The sequence below is a fragment of the Ornithorhynchus anatinus genome, chromosome X3 (assembly GCF_004115215.2).
Source record: "Ornithorhynchus anatinus isolate Pmale09 chromosome X3, mOrnAna1.pri.v4, whole genome shotgun sequence".
NCBI lineage: Eukaryota > Metazoa > Chordata > Mammalia > Monotremata > Ornithorhynchidae > Ornithorhynchus > Ornithorhynchus anatinus.
Window position 1 is genome coordinate 9,591,063 of NC_041751.1, and position 21,206 is coordinate 9,612,268.

The following is a 21,206-nucleotide window of genomic DNA, read 5'->3' on the forward strand; positions in this document are numbered from 1 at the left end:
GTGACATTTTCTCAGATGAAATTCTTCATTCTTCTCCTCAAAGACATCCTTTATTCCTTATCGTGAAATGCGACACAAAGGTCACCATTATCCATATTTAGCCACCAGCAATAACATTGTGTGAAATGGGCTTGTGCTTTGCACGTGTGCACACGCACACAAGCTCTGAAACCTCAACTTGGGTACAAACATAAAACATAAACCCAAGGGCAAGTTTATATGTGACAAAGATCTTGCTCTTAAAAGAAAAAAATATTCCACATTGAAGGTAAATTGCATGAACAGCTAAACTCCCACCACATAGGAGATCGTCCAGCCACAGATTAGGTTTGCAAAGTACTACTCTGCCAAAATCTCCTTGTCCCTTTGACAAACTGGCACTCAATACTGACAGTGAGACAGATTACTTCAAAGGTATGCATCAACAAGGAACCGCATATTTTCCAAATAGAAACAGACACACTAGCCACTGAAAGTTTTTTGCTGGGGTTCTGGGCAGAATTAAGAGCATAGTGCAGTGTGGATTATGATGGGTCCCCCGAGGCAAATATCACCTTTCTTGGAGAAAGGTGCGCAACCCTCCCTCCACATGGAACTTGTCTTCACAGGATTTTCAGGGACATTTTCATCCACGGAATGGGGGCTGCAGCAGAGAGAAGGCCAGATGGAGAAACCTATTGGACTGGTGGATTGGGTATGCCGGGGCAGTGAGTTCTATCTGCCCCCACCTGATACTAGGCCCTTACCTACAGAAAAGAGTAGCCCTGCCTAAATGATTAGCTCTCCAAATCTTACAGGCCAGCCCTACAGACATCTGCCTCATCCCCAGAGAGAAAGAACCTCGTTGAGCTCTGCAGCTCAGCAACCCTCTCTGGTCCAGAATAGATTATACTACTTTTTCATTTATTCCATCTGAAGTCAAGACACAGACTCTAGCTGATGTGGAGGGCAAAGACATTTTCTTTTCTAAGAAAAGACATTCAGAAAACATTCCACCAGAAACATGACGATTTTCCAGGTTTATTTCTCCCAAACCATATCTGTTTATCAAGAGTATTAGGACAGAATACCAAATTATTTATATAAACCAAAATGATTAATCTGCAGCATTTATTTATAGGTGGATTGCATGAAGAGGTTTAAAAGTTTTGAACAAACTCAGTGACAGCTTTACTAAGCATGGTATGTTCACCACTAAGAGGCTATTATCTCCTTATAATTAACCTAGATCATCAGTGTGGTTTTCTTTTTTTCCCCCTAGCACCTTAGGGTCCCTCAGAATCTGTAGGTACCAAGAAAAGCCCAAGGAATTCAATGAAGGACTGAAAACTGAGCTTGAGCCCAGAAAATTCAATGTTAAAATGGCCCAAAAGGGCAGTGACAGAGTGGAAATATGGACAAGAGGATGTTTGGGAGAGATATATTTAGTTTCTACAAAATAATGATTCCAAAAATAAAACCGCTTAATTATCAGTAGGCTCAGTAAAGCCTCTCCAAAGTAGAAATAAATTGATTTTTGAGCAGTATTGAAAATAAGGCCAGCATGATTCGATACATTTTAAGAGGATTTAAATAATTTGATTAAATATCAAGCATGACAGCCAAAAAATAAAAATGCACTCAACTACCCAATTTTTAGTGGCAAGAAAATAAGGGAGTAATCTAGCTCCAGGCTACAGTTACTGAAAAGAAGTTAGGGTTGGGCAGATCTCCCAGCTTGATGGACTCCTGACATCTTTGGCTAAGGTAATATTTTCTCCCGAAAAACAAGTTGTATGTCTACGGTAGCATAATGAACCAGTTTCCATGTCACAAAAGCTAATTTCAAAAATAAAACCTTACAGGAAGCTTTTTTTTTCCCCTAGGCACATATCCATCCTTAACAAGCTCATGTCTTGTAGACCACTAAAGGCCAATGTCTTCAGTGGTCTTGGAGAGCTTCCCAATACTGTTGGAGAGCCAAGAAGTTAGGGTATGAATTAGCCCTTTTCCCCAACAGTGTAGACTGGATTAACCTTCATTCATTCATACAGTGCAGAGCATTGTACTGAGCGCTTGGGAGAGTACAATACAGCAATAAACAGACACATTCCCTGCCCACAACAAACCGGTCTGAATCTCATGAACAGCATTGAAATTTCAGGTTCTATTTTGAGGCTGAAGATGACCAGATCTCTGTGAGCCCATTGTTGAGTATGGATTGTCTCTATCTGTTGCCGAATTGTACTTTTCAAGCGCTTAGTACAGTGCTCTTCACACAGTAAATACGACAATGAATGAATGAAAAAATTAGCTCTCCTGTCTGGAGATTATTATTATGGCATTTGTTAAGTGCTACTATGTGCCAGGCACTGTACAAAGCCCTGGAGTGGACTCAGGCAAATCCAGTTGGACACAATCTCTGTCACATGGGGCTCAAGGTCTCAATCTCCATCTTACAGATGAGGCAACTGAGGCACAGAGAAGCTAAGTACCTATTCCAGCTCTTAGCCTATAGTGATACCTTAATCAACACCAGAATTTGCCTTAGGAGCTTTAAACTGGCCTTTCATGGGGACCGATTTGTACATTCCAAGCGCTTAGTACAGTGCTCTGCACATAGTAAGCGCTCAATAAATACTATTGAATGAATGAATGGGGGGAGAGTGAAGGAGAAGGGGAACTCCCTTGTAAACTGGTGTCAAAGTATTCCTCCTTGGATTACCAGTACTGGCCCACCCTAGATAGGCTCATACTTCTGACTTCTGCTGTCATTTCTGTGTAGATGTTCACCTTAACAGTAGTTTCAGAACTGAAGATCTGGGTCAGAAATTTTATTTTCAGTGACTGTCCACTGAATGGCTAATGTGAGCCTCACATGGGACAGAAACTGTGCCTGACCTGATTATCTTAATACCTACTCCAATGCCTAGCACAGTGCTCGGCACACAGTAACAGTGCTCAAATTCCACAAATTATTAGAGATTCAGAAAGTTTTGGTTTTTAGTACTTCCCTAATACAAACTGCACAGTAACTGCAAACTTCCTGATAGAGTATCTTAATAAAAATTGATTTTAAAATCACTGTGGATGGATGCAAGTGTTTTAGATGATAAACACTGATCCCACACACTTGATAGTGTCTTTTAAAAATAATCCTCCTCTGAATTGTGGAAGCTGTTGCTGCCACAGTGTACTGCTTATGCATTATTAATCAGTCACAGAGGAATTTCTGTGTGGAAGAGTTAACAGAATAAATCTATCCCAAATTACAAAGCATATATTCCAGTTTTATGTTGCTTTGTTGTGCTATAGAAATTAAAATTAAAATAATTTATTGCAATAAGTAGAACAATTTGGGTACTGTTTGCATCTTCACTGTGCATTCCTATAGCAGTTACAGGCTCATGGAGAGAATGAAGAGAAGACAGGGAGCAAAGAACACGAGAATAGATGTGACAAAGACAGAAGACAGCTTCTCCAAAGGCATTCATTCCCTGCTTATTTAAGCAAGGGTATTTACTGAGTGCTTATTATGTGCAAAGCACTGTACTAAGCACTTGGGAGAGTACAATAGAGTAAGTAGACACAGTCCATGTCATGAAGGAGTATATCTAGTTTGCTTCCCACCTTCCTGGCCCTGTCATCCCAACAGCCCCATTTAATAGCCATGGGTAGACCTGGCCAGTAATTCATTCATATATATGTAAAATTGCCCATATTTGCTGCATTTTTACTTACTGTACATTTGCAATTTGAGTCCACCTGTATCCCCCAATAGATTGTAAGCTCTTTGAGAGCAAAGAAAGTTTGCTCTGACCTCTACCTAATATTCCCCCCAAGCACCTACTACAGTTCTCTGCAGAGAAGACATTCAACAAACACTGAAGAAGACACTAACCATTTTTTTTTTGTACAATTCCAATTACATGCCAAGCACAGCACTAAGCACGGGGGCAGATAATTAGGTTGGTCACAGTCCCTGTCACACATATGACTCACAGTCTAAGATGGTGGGAGAACAGGTACTTAATCTTCACATTACAGTTGAGAAAATTTGGGGTGTGCTGGGGGCAAAGCTGGGGTAAAAATGAAGGGCAGAGACACTGAGAGGCCTGTGGAGGTGGACAGGAAGATGGACATGGGGGTACATAAAGGGACATACTGGAAAAGAGGGCAGTGGGTGGAAGTTGGACACTTGCACTGCTTGAGGCTGGGGCCTAGTGGAGCTTGGAGTTTCCATTTCCCAGCGAGGCTAGGGACAGGAGAATTCCCTGCATTCAATCAATCCGGAGTACTTACTGAATGCTTACTGGATGCTGAGTATTGTACTAAGCATTTGGGAGACTACAATAGGGTTGGTAGACGCGATCCCTGCCCCAGAAGACCATACAATCTAGAGTATTCCCCCACAGGGCTGGGTCCACAGATGTTCTAAGTTTTAAAAAAGTTGAAGTCAACAATGATTTATGAGAAACAGAGAAAGCAGACAAACTAGACCTTGAATATCTCAGACTATGGAAGAAACTCATTTCCATTTCCGAAAGCCCAGACAGGTTAAGGTACTTCTAATTCAGTGGTGAAGAAGCTAGAGGAAAGGGTGTTTCCTGGCAAACTGTAAATTATTTCTACATCATTAGCCTTCTTGCTTGGTAATGCAGGTGACCAGATATGCTCTATATGGTACTCGGCTTGCAAAACATGCATAAGTAAACTGAGTCACGGCAACTTAGGAAAAAAATATCTAGTTCTCCCAGCCACCTGTTCATACTATTTGTTCATCAATCCTGGAAATAAAGCACTGGAAGAGTGAGCAGCAGGTTAAGGAACCCTGGAAAACCACAGGTGAGAATACAAGCTAAAAGCAACATCATCTCAGCCAACTGCAAGCAAGCTTTGCATATGTCACTCAATTCCAAGCCCTGACTTCATTCCCATCCTTCTCCCTACTTAGAAGTTTCAAGGATTTCTTATTAACTTCCAAGTTTCGCTTATAAAATGAAATGAAATGGTGTGGAACAGGAAGATAATTTGATCCCCAGGACAGGAAAAACTAATACCTGAAACTATATATATATAAAAACCGCTTATTTCCACAACTTGTCTGTGGTATTTTTGCTTCCAGGCCAATCCAGGCAATAACTAAGCAGAAAGCACAGAAACACTAGATTCTGTAAGTGATAAGTGCCACTTTAGGGTAAATAAAAATGTTTGACAGGATAGTCATTTCTGCTTTAAGGGGATAGTATTCTTGAGAAATCTTGTCATGGGAAAGCCATGTTACAGTAACCGCTGATTCACTGGGAATTAATAGGTTGGGGAATTGAAGGGTCTAAGATATCACCTCGAATGATATTTTTCAATGCAAATTTCTTTATTACTGTTCTATCCCCCCTATTAGAATGCTTTACATCCTTGCCACGTGCTAGTTAGCTACAGTAAATACTGTCAAGTTGAGAAAAACACATGTTTTGATCAAGTCTTGATCAACACCATGTACATAAACAAAACAATTTCTTCCAATTACTTGTGACACCTTGTGAATTGTGCTATACCACGATCATGTTGTGGAAAGAGTGCCCTATTGCTATTTACTGTAGGCTCATTGTGGGCAGGGAATGTGCCTGTTTACTGTTCTATTGTACTCTCCCTAGTGCTTACTACAGTGCTCTGTACACTGTAAGCCCTCAATAAATATGATTGACAACTTCTTCCAAATAACAGTTTTACTGAGCACTTACTCATGCAGAGCACTCTACTAAGCTCTTTGGAAGAGTAGACACCATTGATCCCTGACATTATGAGCCTACAGTCTAGTGTGTTATATCCAAACTGGATAATGAAAACATACATTATAACATAACCGATTGTTCAATATTTTACTATACTTGGACCCTACAGAACACCTGACACTCGATACGGTATGTGGCTAATTAGTTACTGCTTGAGCTACTAATGGTCCCTCTAAGTGACACCAATGCATATTACCATATTTCAATGACACTTAAATTTTGGAAGATTCATAAATCCAGACTGATCTCTGCAGTGTATTCTAGATAACAGTTTTTCCTGTCATCAGATTCTGCCTTGATTTCACTTGTACAAAATGACTTCCTGATTCCCTGGAGATCTGGCATAAAACCTCTTCTGCTCTCAAAAAATATGAAGGAGTTTTTAAAGGGACTGAATACAAATATGCACAGAAACTGAGAATGTCAATAGCAGATTTCTTTCCGAAACCTATACGCACAAAATGCACACCGGCAATTTTCTTGCAGATAGTCTTACTCTTGATGACTGAAAAACATGTTAAGATTGAACCAATTCCTCTCAACCAGAGTTGTGAAGAGATATGAGCAAGGGGGAAAGAGGGATGTCTACGAGGTCTTTATTGGACTATGTACTTGGTCTTGGATGTTGTACCAGATAACTAGGCAAACACATTTTTCTACGTGAACAAGTCTTTATACTAGAAAACAATGCATAAGATTTCCTGTGATACTAATTTACTGGCTGTTATTATGTGGGATGCTAATTAGATGAGTTATAATAACCATTCTCTATCAGATATTAAATATCTGAAATACAAAGCAAGGTTAAGTATTTACTTAACTTTTTGTATGTGGTTCACCCAGTAAAGACTTGGAACATAATCTCAGTTGAGTTGGGAAATTTTTCTAAAAACAAATTAAGTAGCAAAGGATAGCGTATTTGTGGGATCCTCCTTTAGAAGTTCTATTTTTTCCACCTGTTGAAAATCATATGAGAGTACTGAAGTGTTAAATTTATTTTTTGACTATTCAAATGAAAATAACTCAGATTTATAAGCATCTAGGGAAAGACTATATGAGAAGCAGCATGGCCTCGTAGAAGGAATATGGGCCTGGGAGTCAGAGGACCTGGGTTCCAATCCTGGCTCTGCCACTTGCCTGCTGCATGACCTTGGGAAAGTCACTTACCTTCTCTGTGCCTCAGTTTCCTCAACTTCAAAATGGGGACTCAATACCTATTCTTCCTCCTACTTAGACTAAGCCCCACATGAGACAGGGACTGTGTCTGACTTGATTAACTTGTATCCACACCAGCATTAAGTACAGTGCTTGGTACATGGTAGGTGCTTAAATTCCACAATTATTACATATTTTCTCATAAAATGCCACAATTTTACAACAGTATAACAATCGTGCACACCCAGGCATTACTTCCCTTTTATAGCACTTTCCTTTTCTTGTCCACTTTATGCTTTCTCGATGGTATGCTCTGAATGCAGTTATTAATACGACTTGTCAAATTCATGTAGCCTGAATCACAATGATCTGATGTCTAAGCAATGTTTTCCCTGTTAGTTGAAAATGAATACATAATTAAGATATTCAGGATAACAAAATGGAGTAGTGAGCCCAGATCATGGGTTATATTTTCATTTTAAATAATAAATATTCTACGCTTGATTGCATTTTTAGATGTTTTGGTCACCTAGGAAACCAAAAGACCTAAAGGCAAACCAAAACCAAAAGGCAGGTGGGAGGAAGAGTGAGCAAATTTGCTCTCACAGCATTTCTGAGATTTCCTCTTGTGGTCCAGTCACCTGTCCCAGCAGCTGTACAGAATACTTGCCTGAACCAAGGTAAACCTTTCCAGACTGAGGAAGCATATATTGAGAAGATATTTTAAAGGAAGATTTTTTTCGGAGGAGTGGGGTATTGAGAAGATATTTTAAAGGAAGATTTTTTTCGGAAGGGACAGGGAGGGGATCATATTTTCCTAGTTTTTTGGGGTATATTCAATGTGTGTGTGTGTGCATGTGTACGTATGTGGTTGTGCATGCGTGCCCACCCATTCATGAATGCTTATGCCAAAGAAGTAAATGGAGCACAGGATGAAGAAAAAGAAAAAGAATAAAGGAGCAGGGCATACAGGAAGGAGGTTAAAGAAGAAGTGGAGAGAAAAAATGATCCTATGAAATGGAATTTCAGTAAGACTGTGCCCAGTGACCCAAGACTGACTGCATTCAGGGAATCTAGATTGAAGGAATCTCTTTGCAAGACCCTATGTTATAGAATGCAAGTTCCATGAGCTCTCAAGACTCAACCAGTCCACTGAACCACAAATCTCATCTATCTATACCTTTTTGCCTGATCAAACCATCTACCTTCTCGGCTACTAATTCTCATTCAATTATTATTGTATTTGTTAAGCATCAGTAGGTGTCACTAACTGGTCTAAGCGCTGGGTAAACACAAGTTAATCAGGTCAGATATAGTCCCTGTCCTATGTGAGGCTTGCAGAGTAGGAGAGAACAGGTACTGAATCCCCATTTTACCGATGAGGAAACTGAGAGATTTCCCCAAGGCCAAAAAGCTGGGATTAGAACCCAGATCCTCTGACTCCCAGGCCCATGCTCTATCCACGAGTCCAAGCTGCTTCTCCAATTTTAATGTGATGCACTTGCCCAATACAACTTGTTTTCAAAGAACACAGCCCCTCTGTTACAAACATCTGAACATATTTTCTTCACCATCAAGCCATTGTGAGAATTTTTTCTAGCATTGTGAAATCCCAGTTTGCTACTGAAATTACAGGCTTATAAAGATAGTACTGAGCCTCTGCAGTCTAGTAGAAGAGCCTGGGCTGGGGAGTCAGAGGACTCGAGTTCTAATTCTGGTTACACCGCTTGTCTGCTGTGTGACCTTTTCTTTGGCTCAGGTACCTCGTCTGTAAAATGGGGATTAAGACTATGAGCCCCATGTGAGACATGGACTGTTTCCAACCTGATTAGCTTGTATGTCCCCCAGCGCTTAGAACAGTGTCTGGCATATAGGGAAACAGAATGACGTCTCAATGGATAGAGCACGAGCCTGGAAGTCAGAAGGGCCTGGATTCTAATCCAGGTTCTGCTACATGTCTGCTGTGTGCCCTTGGGCAAGTCACTTAACTTCTCTGGGGCTCGGCTGTCTCAGTTGTACAATGGGGATTGAGAGTGTGAGCCCCATGTGGGGCAGGGACTGTGTCCAACCTGAACCTGTATCTACTCCACGACTTAGAGTAGTGCTTGACACATAATAAGTGCTTAACAAGTATCATAATAATATTTTTGCTAAACATTTAACAAATACCATTAAAAGAATACTATAATAATGATTATTGTTGCTATTATTGTTAGGACCCAGATTTGCTTTTGGAAACCCAGTTTGCTTTGTAAACTGCTTATATGGTAATTCGCTCACCCTCTAGAAATGATGTCACCTCCAGAAGCAACCATGGTAGCTGTTTAAAAGCCACAGAAATATCAGGCAGTAGTTAGGGGCAGTAAGTGCAGAGGAATACAAAAACTAATTGAAACTGAAGGAGATTTTTGGAGAGGCAGAAAGTAATTAGCCATACTGGAGTCTGGCCAGGGCAATGGGCCATTCGCCTGGGAGCAGAAGCTGCCTAGCTAACCTCAGTAGCCTCACTGGGAATCAGGGAAGTGCGACAAGAAGCTTGGGCTTAGACTGATAGGGGCTTTCCAAACCTTAAATCCAATTTGTTTGCCTTCAATTCCACCCGACAGAAACACTAAAGACCAAGTGGATAAAAAATAAATAAATCTAAGTCAGTCTCAATGAATAAGTGAGCTCCATACTGAAGGAGACCTGATGCTTTCTTTCAAAATAACAGGATACTTGATATTGTCAACAGTCCAGAGTGCTTATGATGCACACCTACAGCATTGACATTGGTAGGAAACCTAACTACGAAATGACTTCGGACTACTAGGGATTGTACAGGAACACTTCAGTCTCAGTTTCCTCATCTGTAAAATGGGGCTTAAAAACCTCTTCTCTCTCCTACTCAGACTGTGTCCAACCTGATTAGCTTGTATAATAACTGTGGTATTTGCTAAGCGCTTACTATGTGCCAGGCACTGTACTAAGTGCTGGGGTAGATAGAAGTTGATCAGGTTGGACGCAATCCTTGTCCAACATGGGGCTCACAGTCGTAATCTCCGTTTTACAGATGAGGTAACCGAGGGCCAGAGAAGTGAAGTCACTTCCCCAAGGTCACACAGCAGACGTGACGGAGCTGGGATTAGAATCCAGGTCCTTCTGACTCCCATCAGAAGGGAGTGCTCTATCCATGAGGCCACACTGCTTCTCTATTCATCCCAACACCATACATACTAAGCGTCCCTTCACAGCCTCCACAACCGCTGCAGCAGCCGACAGTGAGCTCTGTGGTACTTTTCCAATCACAGTGCACTGCACTTAATATTACTCAATTAATGCCATTACAACAACTACTACTATGGCTGCCTTGCAAGGGCTGGTGAGTGGGCCTAGGTCATGGTTGAAATGGTTCCACTGTTGGCCACTGCAGCCCAAAAGAAAATAGCAGTGACCCAAGCTTAAAGGGCCCTGTCGCTGTCGCCTGCCACTGCAGTACGATGGCCATGATGGGAGGAAAGTGAATTAAGACCTCCAACATTTAAAAATGCAACTTATGTAAGTTTTATAAATAGAAACATTTTCAAATGATTTCACTGAATCTCCAGGTTACTGATTTGGAGGGAAAAAAATGTACAGAGGAACCCTAGAAGCTACTTGATACTTCCTAGTAGAGCAGTGTAACCCTCAAAAGTGTTTTCTGAGCAGAAGCCACTTAAGGATGACATCCATCCTTAGGAATAAGTTTCTTGTGGAACATACTGAGAGGTGCATTAACACTTTCAGGAGACACATTCAGTTCTCCATTGAGGGAAGCTATGTTCTCTCAAATTCCCACATTATGGAAAACTTGGGTTGCAGTGCTCAACTCTTCCAGTACCAATATGCACACATACATGCATGAGAACAGGCTGACTCTTCCAATTTTATGGTCCACTGCACGTCAAGAGACTCTCACTCTCAACCAAATATTCCCCAATTCCCTACCAACGTTCAAGTCAAGCGAACAGTGGTACAGTGAAGCTGTGGGCAGAGATGTTTTCTTCTCTAGAAAGATGCCAATAATTGATGTTTAAGTTCTTATAATCATCCTCCATGGGGCATCAGAAATCTGAAAAACTGAGAACAGTTGTAACCTCATATCGAAGATGTGTGGATTTATAAATTCTGAAGATTTCTACCACTATAACTTCAATTTGGTTTGCTTCCTTTGTCCTGCATGAATTGTCTTATTTTCCCTATTTAGGAACATAAGAAACCCAATAAAATGAGGTGAAACTGGAGACCTGAGTAGCTTAACTCCTCTTAGGGATTCTGCTTAATGCTATAAAATGGAGTTGGAATCATAAAGGACAAATGCCTAATCAATTTTGTCTCATTTGAAGTTTGAGCCAAAGGTGCTTGCTGTACCTTTCTATTTCTCTTTTTAATCATTTTTTTTCTCTTGACTTTGAAATTTCTTTTAGCTGAGAGTAGATTATCAGAGGGGTCCTGCAGAATGAAAGACGCTTAAATAGACTATAGGTGAATGTGAAGAATTTCAATCTTCCTAGAAAGAGGTTGAGCTCTTAAGGATGAGACAAATATTAATTCGATCCCAAGGAAGGAGAATGGATTTAACTACATTGGATAAGACAGCCAAATCTTTCCTGAGTAGCCTCACCTCAAAGGTTTCCTTCAAAAATGTACTTTAAACCTGGGATTGTCAGGGGCTCACAAGAAAGTTGGCCAGATTCCCTTTCTCTTCTGGTACTTGATTTAGGCTGCTGCAGTGCAATGTACAAGAGAGGATAAAACTTTTGCTTTCGAAAATAGTAATTCCTCTGGAGAGTTCGTGTCCATGGGCTCTCCAAATACATTTTCATCTTATTTTACAGTCAGTTCAATTATAACGCACATCTTGACTGAAGTTTCTCCCGACACTGCATCCAGTTCTGTCTGGAGAGATGTGTGGTGTCGGAAGAATGCTCCCTGATTCCCCAACAACATTCTAGCCAAAACACCAAGTAAAAAAGACACACTGTAGGGCAACTGATTGAACTTCACAACTGTTTAATAAAACAGTCCTGCTTTCCTAAAGACTGAAGTTTTCCCATTTTATAGGAAAGGAATGATCCCATTTTACCAGTAGGCCAGGGTCCATGTACAGAAGTAAAAACCTTTTTAGAGCTGGTTGGGACTCCAAAAATCTTGCTCTTTATGGGAAACATTTTCCTTCATTGGTAATGTGGTTCCTCAAAATGACACTTAAGTACCATACCGTTGGAAACAGAATGCCTATATCTATTACCACTGTATACCTGAGATTATGTTCCAAAGTACAGAAATAGAGATATCTGCATGACAAAAATATTCACCAAAGCAGATTGGCAGATAAATCTCAATCTCCCTGAATCTCTCTCTCTCTCTCTCTCTCTCTCTCTCTCACACACACACACACACACACACAGCCTTAAAGCAGGTAAAACTTTCACGTTGAAGAAGCTATCTGAGCAGCTTTGGTGTCATGAAGGCTGCTTTCATTTTTGTTTAATTGTTCCCCTGGAGGCCTTAAATACTCTACTTATTATCTTACTAATAACACGTGGTACAAAGATATGAAAATATGATTGCTATAAAATTAACTGTACCCTTTCTTACCTTTGTAATATATCTAATCCCAAAGTTGGGTATGGCATCTTACACCTGAGAGCTCCCCAAGTTTTTCGGTAAGGAATGTTGCTTCAGGGAACTGTAACTCCAACCTAACAGATGTGAAAATGGCTCACGAGAATCATTTGCAAATCATCCGAGAAGCGAACACCTCTCTCTTCAGTCCTAATTCAGCCCTTACTTAGATTAACATATGCACATAACTTTCTGAGGTACACAGGGGGCACTTATAGCCACATTTCACCCACACTGCACTTACAAACCATTTGAGAGACAGGATAGGCCAGGCAAGAAGGAAAAACAAACAATAAGCCCTGCTTCGAGGACTTTTAGAATCCCTTGAGGAGTTTGTGCGATTGAACTCCATCCTCTCTCATTCTACCTACTGAAGAGAGCTTTGGGACAAATCTTGCATAGCAGGGGGAATGATAGAGAGCTAGCTGAAGGCAAAAAGGACTATATTTGACCTCAATTTTAGAGCAGAGGTGGGCAGATAGGTCATACAGGTCAGCAGTTCACAGCCAACTAAAATTATATTATGGGGGCAGTAAGGCTCTTTAATAAAATGTCTATCACCAATTAAATCCCATCACTCGTCATGTCAGCTCTACACTCCCACCCTTAGAATTTGTGCATCTGTATAATGCTATATTATACACACAGACATTCCATTTTTGGTTCTGCTACTTCACCCTGGACAGCTTCCTACTTAATCTTTTTTTTATGGTATCTGTTGAGCGCATACTATGTGCCAAGAAATGTACTAAGAGCTAGTCAGGCTGGACACAGTCCATGTCCCACATGGGGCTAACAGTCTTAATCCCCATTTCACAGATGCAGTAACTGAGGCACAGAGAAGTGAAATGACTTGCCGAAGGTCATACAGCAGACTCCCAGGCCTGTGCTCTATCCACTTGGCCACACTGCATAATAATAATAATAACAATAATGGTACTTGTTAAGTACTTACTATGTGTCAGGCACTAAACTAAGTGCTGGGGTAGATACAAGATAATTGGGTCAGACACAGTCTCTGTCCCACATACCGCTCACAGCCTTTGTTCCCATTTTACAGATGACATAATTGAGGCACAGAGAAGTTAAGTGACTTGCCCAAAGTAACAGTTGACAAGTGGCAGAGCTGGGATTAGAACCCAGGTCCTCTGAATCCCAGGACCATGCTATTTCCACTAGGCCACGGCTTTGTCCTTCTGCCCACTCTATTAGTAAATACTTTTCAGCACTTAATACAGTGTCTGGCACATAATAAGTGCTTAACAAATACCGTAATTACTATTATTATTACTTCTCTGTCTCCCCCACTACAAGGTAAGCTCTTTGAGGATTGTGGACAGGGAACAGGAGTCTTGCTCTTGCTGATTCTCCCAAGCACTTAAACGCCTAGCACTCAGCAATCATTCAATAAGTACCACTGATTGACTTAGTACCATCTGTGTATTTTGGTAGAGACAGTGCTCATCACACTTCCTTTGGGATGAGGTGGTGCATGTATGCTGTTTCACCTCAGGTCATGTTATGCACATTCAGCATACCTTTGCAGTGCAGATCCCCTCTCTCCTCTATCAAAGGCAAGCCTCACAACACAGCTCCAGTCATACTGTGTTAAAATCGCTTAACAGATGTGCAGTAGGTGGGTGAGTCAGTGAGTGGGAAAGCCTGGAGAGCTGCAGCCTTGTGTCCTCCACAGAGCTGCTGGGGGAGGCAGAGGGGTGAGGAGGAAGCCTGGACACAGGCCACAGAAGAGGTCGTGTGCAGGGACAACCGTCCACCTCTTCCCCGACCTAGTGAGGCTCAGCCTACTGCCTTCTTTGCAGGGCCCGCTGCATTCAAGCAGTGACAGAAGCCTGGTGCCGGGTACTGGGATATGCCGGGTATTGGGATAGTCATTTGGAGCGCAGCAGGGGCCAGGGCCACAAGGCAGGGAGTGCGTCTGGTGCTCGGAGGCCGTTGGAGGCCAGCCGGAGATCTGTATGCCGGAGAGTGAGGTGAGGCAATGGGAGGCAGGACAGAAGAAAGGAAATAGGACATCAGCAACCATAACTATTATTTTTAAACCACCACCAAAGATGATGCTGCTTTAGCTGGGGCTCTATCTTTGTACTCTACAAAGGGATGCCCCCAGGGAATCTGGGAAAACTGCTGGTTTAGGCTATGGGGTTTTTCTGAGGTACAGACTTTTCTTGCATGCATTTCTTCAAAATCCACCACATGCCAGAGAGGGATTATTTAGCCTGGACAAAGATCAGAGGTAGTTTAAACTGCAGCATAAAGGATTTAAGTTAGGTGTAAAGAAAGGCTTTCTCAATGTGAAAGTTAAGGGTCTTTAGAGTCAGGAAATTTCTCACATGGTCTAGGTATAACTGCGTATGAAAGCCAGGCATATGATCAGAAGATTCAATAACCTTCTAAGGCATCTTTGATTCTGGAAGTAACCTCCAACCTCTTTGAACAACTGGAGAGATGATGACGAGGACCTCTCTTTTGCAGAACCATCTTGGGGAGGTGCCACAAGCAGTAATCAATATCGGTTAATCTTTGTGGAAGACAAATGGGCTCTCTGTCCTATCTTCAAAGTGATCAAACGGGAATCCTGTGGTCAGCTAGGAGGTTTCTCTCCTTCAATAGCTAGAGGGACTCGCTGGTGAAGAAGGGGTTCTACCTGGATTTAACTAGATGAATGACTAGTCTGCCAAAGCAGACTGTCCGGATAGATAAACCAAACAAGGGCCCAGAAGTAGAATCAGGCTTTTTTAATTTTTTTTTTTTTAAACTTACTGATAGTTGTTAAGCACTTCCAATGTGCCAGGTACTGGGTTCACAGTCTTAATCCCTTTTTCCACATGAATTAACTGAGGCCTAGAGAAGTTAAGTCACTTGCCCATTGTCACACAACAGACAACTGGCAGACCCAGGATTGAAACTCAAGTCCTTCTTAGCCCCAGGCCCATTAGGCCACATTGCTTTTCAGGTGCCAGACTCTACTTCCCCTGCATACCCTTCTCCCAGGCTCTCTCAAAGTCTGGCACAACTATTTTACACTGATTCGTACTGATGTAAGTTAAGAGGCAAAATCAGTCAGTAGTCAATGCTTTCAAACCACACTAATATGTCATTACTTGCTCCAGGAAGATATAAGCTGAATTCACCCCATGACCGCAAACAAGTAAGCTTCTTGTAATAGAGAAGCAGTGCGGCCTAGTGGTAAGAGCACGGGCCTAGGAGTCGGAGGACCTGGGTTCTAAACCGAACCCACCACTTATCTGCTGTGTGACCTAGGGCAAGTCACTTCAATTTTCTCTGCTTCAAGTCTCTTATCTGGAAAACAGGAATTAAGACTGTGAACCCATGTGGGACAGGGACTGTATCCAGCCTGATTAGCTTGTATCTACTCTAGCACTTATTACAGTGCCTGGCACATAGTAAGCACTTAAATATCATAAAAAATCATAGCCCCATAAGCAAATTCCCATTTAGCTAATTGGAGTCCACTGTTGCAGATTGCAATGGTCAAAGAGAAATCCTATGGATGTGTGCAGTTGTGGCCGCAAAGACCAATGGGTGACAGACATTCCACTCCTCATTGTGTAGCCCCCAAAACAACTCCTTGGTGTGCTGACAGGTTTGAAGTTGGCAGAGCACTCTCCAATTAAACATACCCAATAGGGGCACCTCCGGTACTCATAACCAGGAGTTGGATGAAAAGCTTGAGTCTTTTGGGAGGAAAGTCATTTGAAATAAGAGCACAACTTATTCCGGATAGGCTAAAACAGTACTGATTGGTTGGCTAACCAAAAAGGCCCGCATTTGTCCGGAAACACTGGGGTCCTCGTTCAGAGACCAGAAAGATAATTAGGCTGCCACATTTCACAAATAATCAAATATCTTCACTCTTTTCGCTAGGCACTCCGTCAAACTACATTTACTTTTGTCTTTAGGTCAGATGGGCAAACCGAATAATAGGGGTTGCAGGACTCGGTGACACATCTTTGAAGCAAGGAGATGTCATTTGCTGGCTTTTCAGCAACTGAATGCCACCAACATGCACCACGTCACTTTTATCTTGTAATATGCCACCGTTCAAAAGCAGTTATCTGACACGACTTGGTTCAAAGACAGGCATGTCACATAAAAGAAAATGTGGTGAACTCTCTTCCATTTCAAATAAGAAATTTATATTCTGCTTTGTTTTTCTACAGACAGTAGTAAGACATTTCCACTCAAACTCAAGGTCTGGAATTTCAGAATGCCAGGGATCAAAAACTGACATAAAAAAGGGCTCATCTTCCCAATTTCTCACGGATTTTGATCCCACCACAAGCATAACCAGGGTGGGGTTGAATGGATTCCAGTCCTCCAGTTAGGAATTTTGCTCCGAGTCCTCAAACATCCAGTTGAATCACTGTTTTATTCTGTTATGGTCTGATCATTTAACAATATATTTACGGTATTCGTTAATGCTTATTATGGGTTAAGCTCTGTCCTAAACTCTGAAATAAATACAACTTTATCAGGGTGGACATAGTCCCCGTCCTACATGGGGGTCACAGTCTAAATTGAAGAGAGGAAGATTTAATCTGCATTTTACAGATGAGGAAATAGGCATAGAGAAAAATTAAGTGACTTGCCCAATGGCACATAGCAAGCAATTGGCAGAGGCAGGATTAGAACCCAAGTCCTCTGATTTCTAGACCTATGCTCATTCCACTAGATCTTGCTGCTTCACCTACCTCTCCATTTCGCAAGTTTGTCTTTAGACTGTAAACTCATTATGGAAAGTGAACACTTCTAATTCTGTTATATTGTACTCTCCCAAGTGCTTAGAACAGTGCTCTGCACATAGTACAGGACTGGGGTTCAGGAGACTCATGTTCTAATCCCAGCTTTGCAACTGGCTTTCTATATGAACTTAGAAAAAAATAACTTGATATCTCTGTGCCTCATTTTCCTCATCTGTAAAATGAGGATAAAATACCTGTTCTTTCTCAAAGTGGAAGCCCCAAGTGGGACAGACACTGCGTCTATTCTGATTATCTTGTGTCTGCCCCTTGGCACATAGTAAATGCTAACAGATACCACAGTTTGTTGTTGTTACTACTACTGTAATGCTCACTGGAATAAAATTGTTTAATTAAAATCATATTTGTTATAGTCTATAGAAATAAGGATTCAGAGGCAAATAGATTCCCATGAGCGGCTCTTCAACGTCACATATTTCCTTGTAAATACTACCAATTCCAGTGGACGGACGCTATAAATACGGTCACTGACTTCCTAGATATATTCGTAATTTACTTTACTTTCTTGGGTTTCTCACTGAGCTGCAGATTAAGTTGAACAAAGATGCAGGACAGACACAGCAAGCTGTATGGTGAAATTTAGTCTTAGGCTGCGGCCTCTTATCATTATAGTTGGCCAAAGGGCTAAGGAATTATCTAATATTCTACATATTCATAAGAGGCCAGGGAGAGCTGGAAAGTGAGAAGAGATTGGCAGAGGGAACCCAAACGAGCCCAGTGACATGGTCGGATGGGAAAAGAACAGAATGGGGCTATTTCTTTTATACTCTAAAGAGCTCTATGCTCAGTTGACCAAGATACTTTTTGTAAAAGTGAGATAAAAAGGATATTTAAATAGTGGGGCAAATACACCTTGGTCCTCAGAGACTCTAGCACCTCTGTCATAGAGCTGTTTTCTAGAGAAGAAACACCTTTTCCTTTGTGGGTCTGGATCCAATCAGGACTCAAGCCTTGAAGAGACCTATTATGGATGCTGGGATGGCCACCCAGCAGATATGTGGAATGGGAGGTGGGGGGCAGGTGCAGAGGCCTGTAAATAGAAAACAGCCCAAAACATCCAAGAGCTTCCTCAAAGACACATTATGTGGAAAGGATTATCTATCACACACTGATCTTTACAACCACACCTGCAAACATGGAGAGGACTTCACTGTTAGCAGTGCAATGTTCGATGATGGAATACATTTGATGAAGAGGAGTTTGCCAAAAGGGGCTTTAAAGAAAAGTTTATTTGCAGGCAAGAGGAGAATCGAGGCATACGTCTGAAGGAGAAGACTGCAGTGTCTATTGCTTGGTCAGCCCATGCTAATTCTCCAATCCAGTCACTCATTGTGACCTCTTTCCAGAAGCTTCATGGGCCTTTCCCTTCTCTTGGTTGGGGGAAGTAACTAAAACCACACTATTTATTCTCCCTTAACCTAGCCCATCAAAATCTCACAGCAAAGTCTAGGTTTCATGTCCTAAAAGTATTAGTAGAGATAAAATCAAAGGAGCGTGAGGGATTATTATAGATCATCTTGTAAACAACTGGGGTCAAACTCAGAGTGATGACTGACTACTCTAGAAGAAAGTGGTGAAACTCCCAATCCTGGGAGTCTCGTTTGAACTGTACCTTCACAGATGAAGATGCCACTCCTGCCAGTGAGATTTCATCCCCGTGTGCAGGTCTGGCTGAAAAGTCTACGTACAATCAACAATCCCTTCCCCGCTGTACATAGGTGGAGTTTGTGTTTTACTGAACTGCTGCATTTTTTTCCCTGCAGTCCGCGTCACTATGTTCTTAGGGGGTGGGAAAGTTAGGGATGTGGAGAGAAGAGTTAGGCCTGTTGAATGGTACATCACTAAACATTAGGATCACTGTCAAGGAGGCAATCTTCACACTATTCATCCAAGCATCCTGTTGCCACTGTCAGATACAGAATGCCGGATGGATCGCTGGTCTGACCCAGTAATCACATTGCTCATGTTCTATTCAGCCTCATTCTACAACAATCTTCCGACCTAAAGAAGTCACTCCATTTTGATTTCCACGAGCTAAGAGATCAAGGTCGCTCCTGGGCAAATCGTCGGTTAACCTGGGCACATCACAACTGACAGAATAGCCTGTATTAACTCTTCAGACAGCTCTTCTCCATAATCCTGCTCCCCATCTGTTCTGACCACGCTGATGTGCCACTGGCCCTGAAAGAAGCTGGTTCGTGATGGGAAGGTGGGCAGAAAAGTATGCAGAGCAGGGGAATAGTGTGCCAGAGGAGTTGGAAGAGGGAGATTCGAGATTCAACAGTGGGGTACAATTAGAAGGTGAGCTTGGAAGGAGTGAAAAGTGCGAGCTGAGAGAAGGTGGTAAAGAGAGTTGATAGGTAAGGGCCTGAACTATGGGGTTGCTATCCCAAGCACTGACCTCTAAGACTACTTTTCCAAGCCTGGAGGGATAGAATAGTTCAACCTCATCTTGGTAGCCACTGTCTTGTGAGGGTCAATGGGACAGGCTTTCTAATTCAAGAAGGGATCTTGTCAGATCACATAACATGTAGCACAGCTCCCAGCCTTCTGACTCCAGGAAAGTGAATCACACCATAGGAAAGTGGTCTGTCAAATACCTTAGAATTTCAAAAGCTATGAAAGTGCAGTCACAAGGACTTGGAGCTCAAAAATCAAATTGCAATTTAAAATGTGTTTCCTGTTAACTTAAATCAGCTTTTTGGCCCCTTCAAAAAACACTTCGTGATAGTACAGATTTTTTCAGAAAGTATCACAACTCACACATTTGTTTCTGATATTTCTGTACATGGCCTTCCTGGTGCACACTATGGTAATTTCCCAGTGCCCCCCAACAATGCCTACTATACATTTCTATTTGGAGTGTTTACATTTTTCCCCCCAAACTTCCACAGAATATCATGTAATGAGTTTAGACTCAATACCCCTTCCTCTAATATCAAGCAAAACATCATCAAAACCAATCTTATTAAAGATAGCATGTCCAACACTGAACTATCATTTATAGCTCCATGTTTGTCCCCAAAGAACTATCCTTTGCCAGTCCCCCTATAGCAAGGATCAGCAACAACATTAAGATTATGAGTTTAAAGTTTCCCCAAAGTTTCAATTAAAAACTGCATGACTGGTATAGAGAGAAGAATGGTGATCAAAGATAAAACATAGAGCATTGATTGTATGGAGGTTCAATCCACGGAATCAGTCTGTCACCACAACAATCCTAAAATGTGCCCTTTCCTCTCCATCCAAACTGCTACTATGCTGATTCAAGCACTTTTCTTAGCCCACCTTGACTACTATCAGCTTCCTTGCTAATCTCCCTACCTCCTGTCTCTCCCCACTACAGTCCATAATTCACTCTACTGCTGGATCATTTTTCTACAGTACTGTACAGTCCATGTTACCCTACTCTTCAAGAGCCGCCAGTGGTCATCCATTGACTTCCACATCAAATAGAAAGCTTTACCATAGACTTTAAAGCATTAATTCACCTTGCCCCCTCCTAACTTACTTCTCTCATTTCCTACAACCCAGCATGTTCACTTTGCCCCTCTAATACTACCCTACTCATTGTATCTCGATTTTGTCTATCATGCCGTTGACCTTTTGCCCACATCCTCCCTCTGGCCTGGCATTCCCTCCCCCTTCATATCTGACAGACCATCACACTCCCCACCTTCAAAAGCCTCATTAAAATCATATCTCCTCCAAGAGGGTTTCCCCACTAAGTCCTCATTTCTCCTCCTTCCTTTCCCTTCTGCATTGCCCTCACGTTTGAATTTGTACAATTTATTCACCTTACCCTCAGCCCCACAGTGCTTATGTATATATC

The 21,206-nt window shown here is 41.8% G+C and overlaps 1 protein-coding gene across 6 annotated transcripts in view; it reads right to left on the minus strand.

The window, feature by feature from the left end:
• The window catches only part of CTNND2 (catenin delta 2), a 471,257-nt gene that overhangs the window by 39,195 nt on the left and 410,856 nt on the right, over window positions 1-21,206 (minus strand). The window lies entirely within an intron of this gene.